This window comes from Podarcis liolepis (assembly GCF_965112155.1).
Source record: "Podarcis liolepis genome assembly, chromosome: 10".
Classification (NCBI taxonomy): Eukaryota; Metazoa; Chordata; class Lepidosauria; order Squamata; family Lacertidae; genus Podarcis; species Podarcis liolepis.
This window is the reverse complement of record NC_139562.1, coordinates 1,567,998-1,580,376: the sequence shown is the minus strand read 5'-3', so window position 1 is coordinate 1,580,376 and position 12,379 is coordinate 1,567,998. Positions and strand designations below refer to the sequence as shown.

The window sequence follows — 12,379 nt, the reverse complement described above, 5'->3', positions numbered from 1 at the left end:
ACACGACTAAACGACTCAACAACAACAACAAAGGATATTGCACAGCTGGAAAATGTTCAGAAAAGGTGATCTAAGAAGAAATATGGCAGCGTTTGGGATTTTTTTAGTCCAGAGAAAAAGCGAGTAAAAGGCGACAGGTCAGAAGTATATAAAATTATACCTGGCCTGGAGAGAGAAATGTTTTTTCTTCCTGTTTCATAACCCCAGAACTCGTAGGCATCCAAACGAAGCTGAATGTGGGGGAAATCAGGGCAGACAGAAGAAAGTCCTTCTTCACGCAGCGCAGAGATGAACTACGGAACTCCCCTCCACAGGAGCCAATGATGGCACCGAACTTGGATGGCTTTTTATGTTAGCCGCTCTGAGCCCGGCCTCGGCCGGGGAGGGCGGGATACAAATAAAAATTCATTATTATTTCTTATTGTTATTTTTAAAAGACCAATTCTGGAGGAAGTTGACTCTTAGACGCGATGGAGGCAGCAGCGCTTCTGAATGTCCCTTGCTGGAAGCCGCGGGGGGCGGGGGGTCTTGCACTCGGATCCTGGACTAGATGGTCCAAGTGGCCTGATCCGGCAGGCTCTTCTTAGGTTCTTCTGCCCCCCCAGCTTGCCCCTGGATCCCCCCTCCCCTGCCCACGGCCGTGTTATCTTTATATTCCCATTCTGCAGCTGGATAACTGAGACTGGGTCGCGGGAAGGAGGAGCCCAGGGGGACTTTCTCCGAGGTGGGGCTGGAATCTGGGCCCCTCAGAACCGCGCTCTATACAACCTGGAAAAACGGACAATGCACGTACTATTTGTAAGCAAAGCAAATTAACAACAACAACCACAACCGCACTTTAGCGGTCACGAAGCGGTGCTCAGGTTCCGATCGGCAGAATCGGGATTTTGCGTCCCTTTGAAATGTCCCATTTGAGACGGAGCTTAGAGAACGCCAAGCCTCTCCGGGAAACGCGTGAGCCAGGAAAGTCTGCCTCTTGGGGAGACATCGGAAGGTGGCGGACTCCCTTCCCTTGGGTAGGTGGCTAATCTGTCAGGGATCCCTGAGCTACGACCTCCGGGGGTTGGACTAGATGACCCCGGGGGTCCCCTTCCAGCTCTACAGTTCTATGATACTGTGACTACATGACGCGCGAAGGCTCCTTATCCCTACGGAGCGAGCGCACCTTTGCCCCGCCGAGCAGCTCCCTGGCGGCCCTTGGAAACGGAGCCCTTTTGCATGGAATCATAGAAGCGCAGAATCGTGGAGTTGGAAGAGGGACCCCAAGGGACATCTAGTCCAACCCCCTGCCGTGCAGGGCAGGTGCTCTGCCGGGGGGCTGCGGAGCCTCCCCCATCACTGGGGGTTGGGGAGGTTAAAGTCCTCGACCCCGAAGCGGCCACGAACTGGAATGGCGCGCGCGCCTGAGAATGAGATCAGGCTTCGCCAACTCTTGGTTCGAACTCTTGGTTCGGAGTTTTCCAGCGGGCGCAGCGGCGAGATCTCTCCCGGGGAGATCCCGCGCTTCCCAGCTCCGCAAAGGGAAGAGGGAAGATCCTGCGGGATTTAAAGCTGGCGCGGGATCGGTTTAGAAAGGCGTCTGCCAGGATCCCTTCTCCGGCTCTGCCTTTATGGGTCGAGAGTGGCTCTCCCTGGACGGCCAAGGCCGATGCCATTTGATGGATGTAAAGCAGGGATCAGCAACCTTTTTCGGCCGGTCCACCCTCCTTCAGACCTTGTGGGGGGCCGGACTCTATTTTTTGGGGGGGGGGGAATAAACGAATTCCTATGCCCCACAAATAACCCAGAGATGCATTTTAAATAAAAGGACACATTCTACTCATGTAAAAACACTCAGGTTCCCGGACCGTCCGCGGGCCAGATTGAGAAGGCGATTGGGCCGCATCCGGCCCCCGGGCCTTAGGTTGTAAGGCCCCCTGATGTAAGTGCCAGGAAAGGTTCAGGAAAGGGCCGCCCAAGTGATAAAAGGGCCGGAGCGAATCCGCTGAGAAGAGACGTCGCGCCGTTTAAGACTTTTTTAGTTCGGAGAAAAGGCGAGGGCAGGAAGTCTATAAAATTATGCAATGGCGCGGAGAAAGGAGAAAGTGAGAAGTTTAACTGCCTCTCTCAGAACAGGAGAAATCGTGGACATCCCGGAAAGCCGAAGGTTGGAGGAAGCAGGACGGATCAAAGCAAGTCCCTCTTCCCGCAGCGCAGAGTTAACCCACGGAACTCTCTGCCACAGGAGGCAGGGATGGCCATCGCGAAGTTGTCTCCTTACTCTGCCCCGAGGGGAGGGCAGAACCCGCACTCGCAGCTGTTTCGAAACAAACACCTTTTATTGATTTCGTTTATTTATCTCGTTTACACCCCACATTCTCAGGATGGCTCTTCCCCTCCTCCATTAATCACCTCAACAACCCTGAGAGGTAGGTCGGGACGAGAGGCGGTCACAGCCCGTGAGCTTCGTGGTCGAGTGGAGGATTTGAACCCTGGTCTCTACGCTGCCTCTCGCATCCTAGGTCAGCCGCTTTGGTGAGGTCTGCCCGAAAAGCGGTATATAAATACCTAAAATAAAACAGAGAGGAAGAGATAATACCGCAGAGAGCCCATCTGAGGCCACACAAGGGTTGCTGTTGGGTGAGGGTGAGCGGGGACGCGCGCGCGCGCGCGCACCCATAATACACCCGACACCTTGCGCTTACAAGGGAACTACTGGCTGCGTGATTTTGGGATGCGCGTGACGCTGCAAGCGAGTTTATTTGTTCAGTGAAGATGCGTAGCAATAGCTCTCTCCACAAATGACCAGGATGACACAATTCGGGGTGTCATTCCTACCCCCATTTCTGGATTCTCCTACTTATCCATGCAGACAAACGCCCCGTCATAGGATCGTAGAGCTGGAAGGAACCCCAAAGGTCCTCTAGTCCATCCCCCTGCAATGCAAGAACCTGGTTTAGTCGGAATCCTCCTTCCTTGTCGTTTGAATCCACTGGATCGGGTTCTTCCCTCTGAAGCAGCAGGAACAGAAGGCGGCTCCACCCTCCACGTGGCAGCCCTTCAGAAATTCGAAATCCCTTGGCGGCAGCTGCCCCCCCCCCCGCTCGACATCGTGTCGTCATGTGTCCCCTCTCGTTGTTGTTGAGTCGTTTAGCGGTGTCCGCCTCTTCGTGACCCCCTGGACCAGAGCACGCCAGGCCCTCCTGTCTTCCCCTGCCTCCCGCAGTTTGATCAAACTCATGCTGGTGGCTTCGAGAACACTGTCCCACCATCTCGTCCTCTGTCGTCCCCTTCTCTTTGTGCCCTCCATCTTTCCCAACATCAGCGTCTTTTCCAGGGAGTCTTCTCTTCTCATGAGGTGGCCAAAGTATTGGAGCCTCAGCTTCAGGATCCGTCCTTCCAGTGAGCGCTCAGGGCTGATTTCCTTCAGAATGGAGAGGTTTGATCTTCTTGCAGTCCATGGGACTCTCAAGAGTCTCCTCCAGCACCAGAATTCAAAAGCATCCATTCTTCGGTGATCAGCCTTCCTTGTGGTCCAGCTCTCACTTCCATACATCACTACTGGGAAAACCATAGCTTTAACTATACGGACCTTTGTTGGCAAGGTCTCTGATTTGAACTCCAAGAAAACAAAAGCCCCGCCCCCGTCCCACCTTGGACCAAAGCGGCTGCGGAGGAATCAGCCCAGAGAATCTTCCTGCGCGGTGAGGCAGTGGGCGGCAGCAGGCGCAGCGCGATCCATAGCACCTTGCCTCGGAAGCCAGCCCCATTTTGCGCACCGGGGGCCTTTTAAGTGCGCCTAGGGAGGTTTTGCAGTTTCTGGAGACGCGCCTGCACTAACGCGGTCGCTTTCCGACGTGGCGCTCTGCCCTCCAGGGAGCGATCCGAGGAGTCCGGGCGGAGTTAGGTGGGGTCTTCCTAGGATGTTTCCGGGAGAGGATTCTGGGAGACCCCGAGCTCAGGCGCCGGTGCCCGTCTGCGCAGCAGGGCTGTCAATGGGGAGGAGAGAATGAGGCAGCGGCAGAAAAAGTGGGAGCCCCCCTACCCCCCGTTATGCTCGACGTCTCGAGAGAGGTAGAGACCCAACGCATCCTACTCAGCTGAGGAAACAATTGCCTCCTTGAGTCCAGAGGGCCAGGCTGCTGCTGCCTCCACCCTACCTAGCCGAATAAGACTATGAGAATAGCACCGCTGGATCAGGAGAACCATGGAATTAAAGCATCTATAACAGACCTAGACAGCATCTTTAAAAGCGGAGACATCACCTTGCCAACAAAGGCCGTATAGTTAAAGCTATGGTTTTCCCAGTAGTGATGTATGGAAGTGAGAGCTGGACCATAAAGAAGGCTGATCGCCGAAGAACTGATGCTTTTGAATTATGGTGTTGGAGGAGACTCTTGAGAGTCCCATGGACTGCAAGAAGATCAAACCTCTCCATTCTGAAGGAAATCAGCCCTGAGTGCTCACTGGAAGGACAGATCCTGAAGCTGAGGCTCCAATACTTTGGCCACCTCAGGAGAAGAGAAGACGCTCTGGAAAAGTCCCTGATGTTGGGAAAGATGGAGGGCACAAGGAGAAGGGGACGACAGAGGACGAGATGGTGGGACAGTGTTCTCGAAGCCACCAGCATGAGTTTGATCAAACTGTGGGAGGCAGTGGAAGACAGGAGGGCCTGGTGTGCTCTGGTCCAGGGGGTCACGAAGAGGCGGACACGACTAAACGACTCAACAACAAATAACAGATGGTCACCCAAGCTCTGCTTAGAAACCTCCAAGGAAGCAGGGGAACCAGCAAGCAGGATTCTAGCACAAGAGCCCTCTCCCCGCCTGTGGTTTCCAGCGGCTTGGATTCAGCAGCATCACACCCTCTGGCTTGTGGGAATGTTCAGGGAGGCAGGAGAGGATATGTTATTTATTAACATCCTTTCTAACTTGCGCTACCCAGTTTCTTCACTTAGCAGAGTTTTCACACTCCCTTTTAAACACACAGCGGATAGCTGGTTGCAGGCTTGTGTAAGCCTCTCACTATTAGGTTCCTGGTAAGTTTCCTTATATCCCTCTTAAAAAAAATTAACACGACACAATCTAGTGTAAAGTATATAAAATAAGTTTACTCACATTCAGTCCACAGTTGGATCCCTGAAGGCAGACTTAGTTACAAAGTATATACATGTGGAGCTATCCCATATGGCGATAATCCCAGTGTCCTCTGTTGGCTGGAAGCATCTCTAGCTAAAAAGCTGCTCCAACGAAGGAGGAAGTCAAAGAGAGAGAATGTGGCAGCATGCCTTGTCCTTTTGTTACCTGGACAGGTAAGGTCACGCCCACCTCTAGTCACATGCAAAGGAAGTATGCTCCAGCCAGGAGGAAACAGGAAGTTCCGACTGGCTGGACCAAACATTCCCTCGCATGTCCACTCTAGGAAAACAAGGAATGTTGTACTTGACTGCTACTTATGTATCACATCCCACACAGCTGTGGATGTGGAGGCAGAGCCATTGTGGCTATTAGCCATCCATAGCCCATCCTCTTTTAAAGCCATCCAAGTTGCTTCCTGTGGGGGGGAGTTCCACAGTTTAACTCTGCTCTGCATGAAGAAGTACTTTCCATTATGCCCAGTCACACGTGAACAAGTGGAACAATCCTACCCACACACCCAAACAATGAGTTTGCTTCAACGAGACAAATCCATGGGAGCCATTGGGTACTACATGGTGGAATGCCATGCCCCCCACTGCCCCCCCCACTGGGACTCCTGGACCACTGCTGGGGCATTGCTGAGGACAACCCCTTAGGCTGAGGCACGTAGAGCAGGGTCTCTTCTGTGTTGGCTCCCTGCTTCTGTAGCGCCTTGCCTCTGGTGACTCACACTTCCATTCCATTTCACCAGGTCTCAGGGGAACACACTTCATTCATGTGATGCACAATTCAGAGCTGAATAAAACATTTGCACAATGTTTTCCATGTTGACTGCTGGGTGGGAAGGAAAAACAGAAATGGGTTTAAATCAGTATACGGCAAAATCCTATGCTAGGGATAGTTAGGAAAGGAAAAGAAAACCGCTGATTTGATGCCATTGTGCAAATCTATGGTGTGGCTACACTTGGAATCCAGTGTACAGTTCTGTTCACTTTTGCAGTCCAATCTAATTGTGTATATTCTTGCAAGCTAGCATGTAAAGGGGTTAAGACCACAGAGGCAGCAATGCTCCTGAATACCAGTTGCTGGAAATTGTGGGATGGGAGAGGGAGGGCTCTTGTGTTTGGGGTTGTGGCGCTCATCTCGCTTTATTGGCAGAGGGAGCCGACGTTTGTCTGCAGACAGCTTCTGGGCCAGCATGACTAAGCCGCTTCTGGTGAACCAGAGCAGTGCACAGAAACACCGTTTACCTTCCTGCCAGAGCAGTACCTATTTATCTACTTGCACTTTGATGTGCTATCGAACTGCTAGGTTGGCAGGAGCTGGGACCGAGCAACGGGAGCTCACCCCGTTGCAGGGATTCGAACCGCCAACCTTCTGATTGGCAAGTCCTAGGCTCTGTGGTTTAGACCACAGTGCCACCCACATCTCGTTAGCACTCGTAGAGTGACATAAAACCATTGTCTCAATCTGAGCTGAAGTGAAAAGAGTCTAATGTTGTTATTGGTTCTAATTCAGATTTATCCTGTTGGGATCACAGAACAGTAGAGTTGGAAGGGACCTTGAGGGAATCATAGCTAAAGCATCCCTGACAGATGACAATCCAACCTCTGCTTAAAAACCTGTAACGGAGTCTCCCTTTGAAATTATTCTGGGGGAGAACAGCAACTCACGGGTCATCAGCAGAGAGTCCAGGGAGGCGAAACGGATTTCCTGACAGTTTCTGAGTGTTGCCCTTCCTGACGTCTGATCTGTGCCCGTTTGGGAAAGGAGAATGACTCAACATGCCTTCATTCTACTTGGCTGCCCATCAGGCCGTAGTCCTGTGTCCCAGCTGAGCATTTTGCAGGAGAGCGGAAGGGATGACATGCCTGCTACTCACCGAGTAACAGGAAAGCCCGGCATAATCCTGCCCTGCTGTTGAAATCAAGCGGGATCACGAGGCTGTATTTCGGACGTTGTGTTCTCGACTCTCATTCCTGCAAAGCAGGCAGATTCCCTGTAGGAGATGAGTTTGGAAAGAGTCACTCACAGGCAGAAGTCCAGAAATCAGTATCCGCATTTCCACATTGTGGCTCCCCCCTCCTTTTTTTTGCTGTTATTGGTGGGGAAAGCGGCTGCCGATTCATGCACTTTATGGGATGTTGCTGTTCCGCAATTGCGCTTGGCGTTCAGTCACTCCCCGCGGAGCTTGGCTGAGCTGCTGGGCTAACCTCCCACCTCCGGCGTGGAATTCTTGTGGCTGCCCCTGCTGGGCTGCTAGGCCTCACTGCAGAGCCAAAAGGGTTGCATGACACATGATACTTGGATGCTCAACAGGGAGCGTTTTTGGAAGGGCTGCCAGGGGTTGGAGCAGCTGCAGCGCCGTGTGGCTTCTCAGGAGGGCCACATCCAGCCAGATCATCCTGCCTCTGCAAAGGACCGCAGCAGTCAGCTGGCATCCTTTGCAAAGAAAGCAGGGCCAGGGAAGCGGTTCAGGGCCCTCTTTCGGATGGAGGATTTGAGGGGAGGCTCATCAAATTTGCAGGTGGCACCAAGCCAGGAGGGGCAGCTAAAGCAGCAGAAGACAGAATCAGGATTCTAAATGACCTTAACGTATGGGAGAACTGGTCCCAAGCTAAGAAAATGTGTTTCAATAGGGACAAAGGTAAGGTTCTGCACTTTGTCCTAAAGAACTGGATGTACAAATATAGGATGGGGGGGGCAGCTGGCTTGCTAGTAGTACATGTGAAAAAGATCCTGGGGTCTTAGCAGGTCACAAGCTGAACATGAGCCTACCGTGTGATGCAGCAGCAAAAAAGGCTAATGCTATTCTAGGCTGCATCAGCAGAAGTCTAGTGTCCGGATCAAGGGAAGTAAGAGTACCACTCTATTCTGCCTTAGACCGCACTTGGAATACTGTGTCCAGGGTTGTTCCGATTTGGAATCCTTGCAGATCCGTTTCTCACCTTCGATCAGAGTTGTTATGTGGGAAGTCAGGCTGATCTGAAATAATAATAATAATAATATTCTTTTATTTATACCCCGCCCTCCCTGGCCAGAACTGGGCTCAGGGCGGCTAACACCAATAAAATTACATTAAAACATAATGGGGGGGGGGGAGAGAAACAAACAAACAAACAAACAAACAAACAAACAAACAAACAAACCCAGTTTATTAAAATACAATTTAAAATAGTATTTTAAATTGTAATATTTTAATAGTAGCCCATAAATCAAAACCATAAGGGGAAGGAAACAGAAGGGTCCGACTGAGTCCAACCCACAGGCCAAACAGAACAGCTCCATCTTGCAGGCCCTGCAGAAAGATGTCAAGTCCCGCAGGGCCCGGATGTCTTGGGACAGAGCGTTCCACCAAGTCGGGGCCAGTACTGAAAAGGCTCTGGCCCTAGCTGAGACCAATCTAACCACCTTGCGACTTGGGACCTCCAAAATGTTGTCATTTGTGGACCTTAAGGTCCTCCATGGGGCATACCAGGAGACGCAGTCCCGTAGGTACGAGGGTCCTAGGCCAAGATGGGGTGAGATACCAAGAAATAGAGCACATATAACTTTGCACGGAAAGTTTTTTGTGGGGAAGGAAGCCAGTGTTGTCCCAAACCAGGACTTGTGGCTCTGCCAGGAGAAGCTTTGCAGAGACAGGCCTGAGCTTGAAGTCCTCAGACATCTCCTTGTCCCTTTTCTGCTGCATTGCTTCAAGCAGCCTTCTCATTTCCCGGCAAAAGCCAGAATGTCCTCCACATTCCCGAGGCCATAAAACACTAAGTGGCCGGTCTCGGTCTCGTGGGCGGATGCGAAAGAGTTTTTAGAGCTGCTGGCTTGCATTTCGACTCGGGCCAGACTTTTCAAAGACTCCCTTGTCGTTTTGGAGGCCAGGCAAGAAAGCCGACACATGTCCACCATGTGAAAGGAGAAAACCCGAGACTTGCACAAACGTCCCATCATCCCCTGCCACAGGTGAGAGATGCTCACCTGGGGAACATGTGTGCTTCCTCATAACCCTAGCTCACCGTCCTCTGCCCTTCGCACAATTCAGGTGTGTTTCATGTTTTCTTTTGGGCGAAGCTTTTCGGTTTCATTTTATAACATATATGAAAACAGAGCAGTTATAACAGCAGATGAAAATCAAAAGATGAAAATCCAAATAATGAAACAAGCATGTAGAATGAGTACAGGTGCATACAGGTTAAAATAACCAACTAAAGAATGTCAATGTTATCTGATTATCAAGTGTTGTTCCAGATTTGCCAGGCTTGTGGGAGGGTTGACTTGAAAATGATGGTTCCATTGTATATGTAATAAAGGAATGCCAGATAATATTAAAAGTGTCTGGGAGTTCTAGTCCTTGTAAAAATCTCACATTATACATAATTTTCTCCATTACAGCTCTGTTTGAGAGTTAGTGGCAGCAGCGTAGCGTGGGTTGCCAGCACCCGGGGCAAGGCAAGTAATTTGTGCCCCCTAACCCGGGGCAAGGCAAGTGATTTGCGCCCCCTAACCCCTAACCTGCCCCCGCTGCCAGCTTCTTCTTGCTGCTGCCTGGTCTGGTCTGGTGTGGTTCTCTCCCGCGCTCAGCGCTGCGCTGGGCGGCCGCTGCACTGTCCCTCCCCCAGATAGTCCCTCGCTCTCTCTCCGCACGCCTGGCACCCACCCCCTCCACAGTGGGCAGTGACCCAGTGGCTCGTATCGGATTCGCACAGCCAGCACTGCAGTGAGAGAGAGTGAGTGAGCCAGGTAGGGGCAGAGAGCTGCGAGTGCGAGTGCGCCCCCCCAGATGTTGCGCCCGGTGCGGCCGGCCCCCCCTGCACCCCCCACGCTACGCCACTGGTTAGTGGTGCCAAGTATCCAGAGCCAGATTTTGGACTGTTTTCCATTGAGTAGCAATTATTTTGTCCATATATCTTACACTGGTATCATCAAAATATTTGGTAACATTAATTTTGGACAACAAACAATAGTTTATTCAGTAACATTTATAATTTCCGTCCTGATTAAAATAAAAAATATTGTGCCAACTTACATTCCCACCATATATTATGATATGTACCAAGTTTATTGCAACCTCCCCCAAAACTGGGTGATATTTTTGGAAGGCTGAATAAGGGTGTTGGTTGTGATGGACCTGGACAAAGTCTGAGCAGATCCCTTTTGTGGTTCTACTCCACTTCCGCTGGAGGAATCTGCCCTATAGGATGTTACCAGAAAGGTCACTACCTGCTATCTACAAGTAAAATGAAGGCAGCAGCAGCAGCAGCAGCAGCAGCAGCAGCAACAACAACAACAACAACAACAACAACAACAACAACAACAACAACAACAACAACAACAACAACAACAACGTATTACTTATACCCTGCCCAGCTGGCCAGGCCTCCCCAGCCACTCTGGACGGCTTCCAAGAGAACATTAAAAACACAATAAAACATCAAACATTAAAAAGCTTCCCTAAACACGGCTGCCTTCAGATATCTTCTAAAAGTCAGATAGATGTTTATTTCCTTGACATCTGGTGGGAAGGCGTTCCACAGGGTGGGTGTCACTACCGAGAAGGCCCTCTACCTGGTTCCCTGTAACGTGGCTTCTTGCAGGGAGAGAACCGCCAGAAGGCCCTCGGAGCTGGACCTCAGTTTCCGGGCTGAACGATGGGGGTGGAGATGCTCCTTCAGGTATACTGGGCCAACACTTTGAATTGTGCTCAGAAATGTCCTGGGAGCTAATGTAGGTCTTTCAAGACCGGTGTTATGTGGTCTTGGCGGCCGCTCCCAGTCACCAGTCTAGGTGCCGCATTCTGGATTAGTTGTAGTTTCCGGGTCACCTTCAAAGGTAGCCCCACGTAGAGCGCATTGCAGTAGTCCAAGCGGGAGATAACCAGAGCATGCACCACTCTGGTGAGACAGTCCACGGGCAGGGAGGGTCTCATCCTGCGTACCAGATGGAGCTGATAAACAGCTGCCCTGGACACAGAATTGACCTGCGCCTCCATGGACAGTTGTGACTCCAAAATGACTCCCTGGCTGCGCACCTGGTTCTTCTGGGACACAGTTGCCCCATTCAGGACCAGGGAGTCCCCCCCACCTGCCCGCCCCCTGTCCCCTGTTAGGGACAGCTTTTGAGGGTGTCTTGGTGCACGGAGAGGAATCTCTCTAGGAGTTCCCAGGAGTCAGAAATAGCATCTGTTCCACAGACCTTGGGATGTCTGTGCCTTGGATGAACATAAGGGCGACTTCCAGGACCGTATCTTAACAACCATTTGATGGCAAGACTTTTGCAGGTGCTTCGAGCTTTGTGCTCTTCAGCTGGGCAGGTGCCACAGGGATCTCCAAGTTCAACAGCCTCAGAACAGAAGCCAAAAGTCCATCTACTCCAGCATTCTGGGTTAGCAGCCAGACAATTGCTCCCAGGCTGTGAAGATCCCAGCAAGCCGTCATTGACGGGATGCTAGGCTAGATAGATCTTTGGCCTGAGTTTGTCTTGTGAAGGCAGTTGCCCTCTTCTGACGCTCTTCCTAGAAGGCTGTGCTCAAAGGTTGACTCCTCTGAACATGGAAGGACCTGCCATGGCTAATAGCTGTTGATGGACCTCGTCTCCATAGCTATGCCTGCAAACAGAAAAACAGTGTTGCCAGGCAACACGGCATGCGAGGCTCGTGAAATGCTCTGTGGATGTGACACAGACCCTGTCCAGGAGCTTTGCTGTCCAGGTGAGCTGAGCAAAGATGAAAGGGCAGAGAGCTCGCCAGGTTAAGCTTCAGGGAAGTGCCTGTGGACAGCAACCAGTGAGTGAGCGTTATCTCGCTTTATGGCAGTCTTGCGCTGCAACTTCCTGGGCTCTGCGACATCAGAGACAGCCCGTGAGGCTCGACGAGAAGGACAAATACCTGTGAATCAGAGACTGTGGCCAGTTCATGCGGGCTGAACATTCCCCTTACTTTATTCTTAACTCTAACCCTTTATGCATTTGTTTATTTGTTAATATTAGTATTTTCATTTCTATACCACTTTATATTTTTAAGAAAAAACCTCAAAGAGGTTTACAGCATATTAAACATCAATAAAACAATGCAGAATCAAACATTTCTGAAGAAAGTCAAATATGAGTATACAGTCAAAGCAACATAATTAACAGGAAACTAAAATATTAAAGATTTCAAAGTAATGCATTACAAAGGAGGTCAACTGCAAAACACATATTAAACACAAACCAAGTTAACAAAAAAAATCTTAAACATTTCAAAAGAAAACCTTGCTAAGTGAAGTCAAATA

At 50.8% G+C, this 12,379-nt stretch overlaps 1 long non-coding RNA gene across 1 annotated transcript; it reads right to left on the bottom strand.

Moving 5' to 3' along the window:
* Positions 1 to 5,230: 5,230 nt before the first annotated feature.
* LOC310687099 lies at positions 5,231 to 12,128 on the bottom strand. The gene is made up of 3 exons (XR_014516218.1): positions 11,304 to 12,128; positions 7,000 to 7,116; positions 5,231 to 5,951 (listed from the first exon to the last, which is right to left on the bottom strand). It is a non-coding gene; the product is annotated as an uncharacterized lncRNA (long non-coding RNA).
* Positions 12,129 to 12,379: the final 251 nt, after the last annotated feature.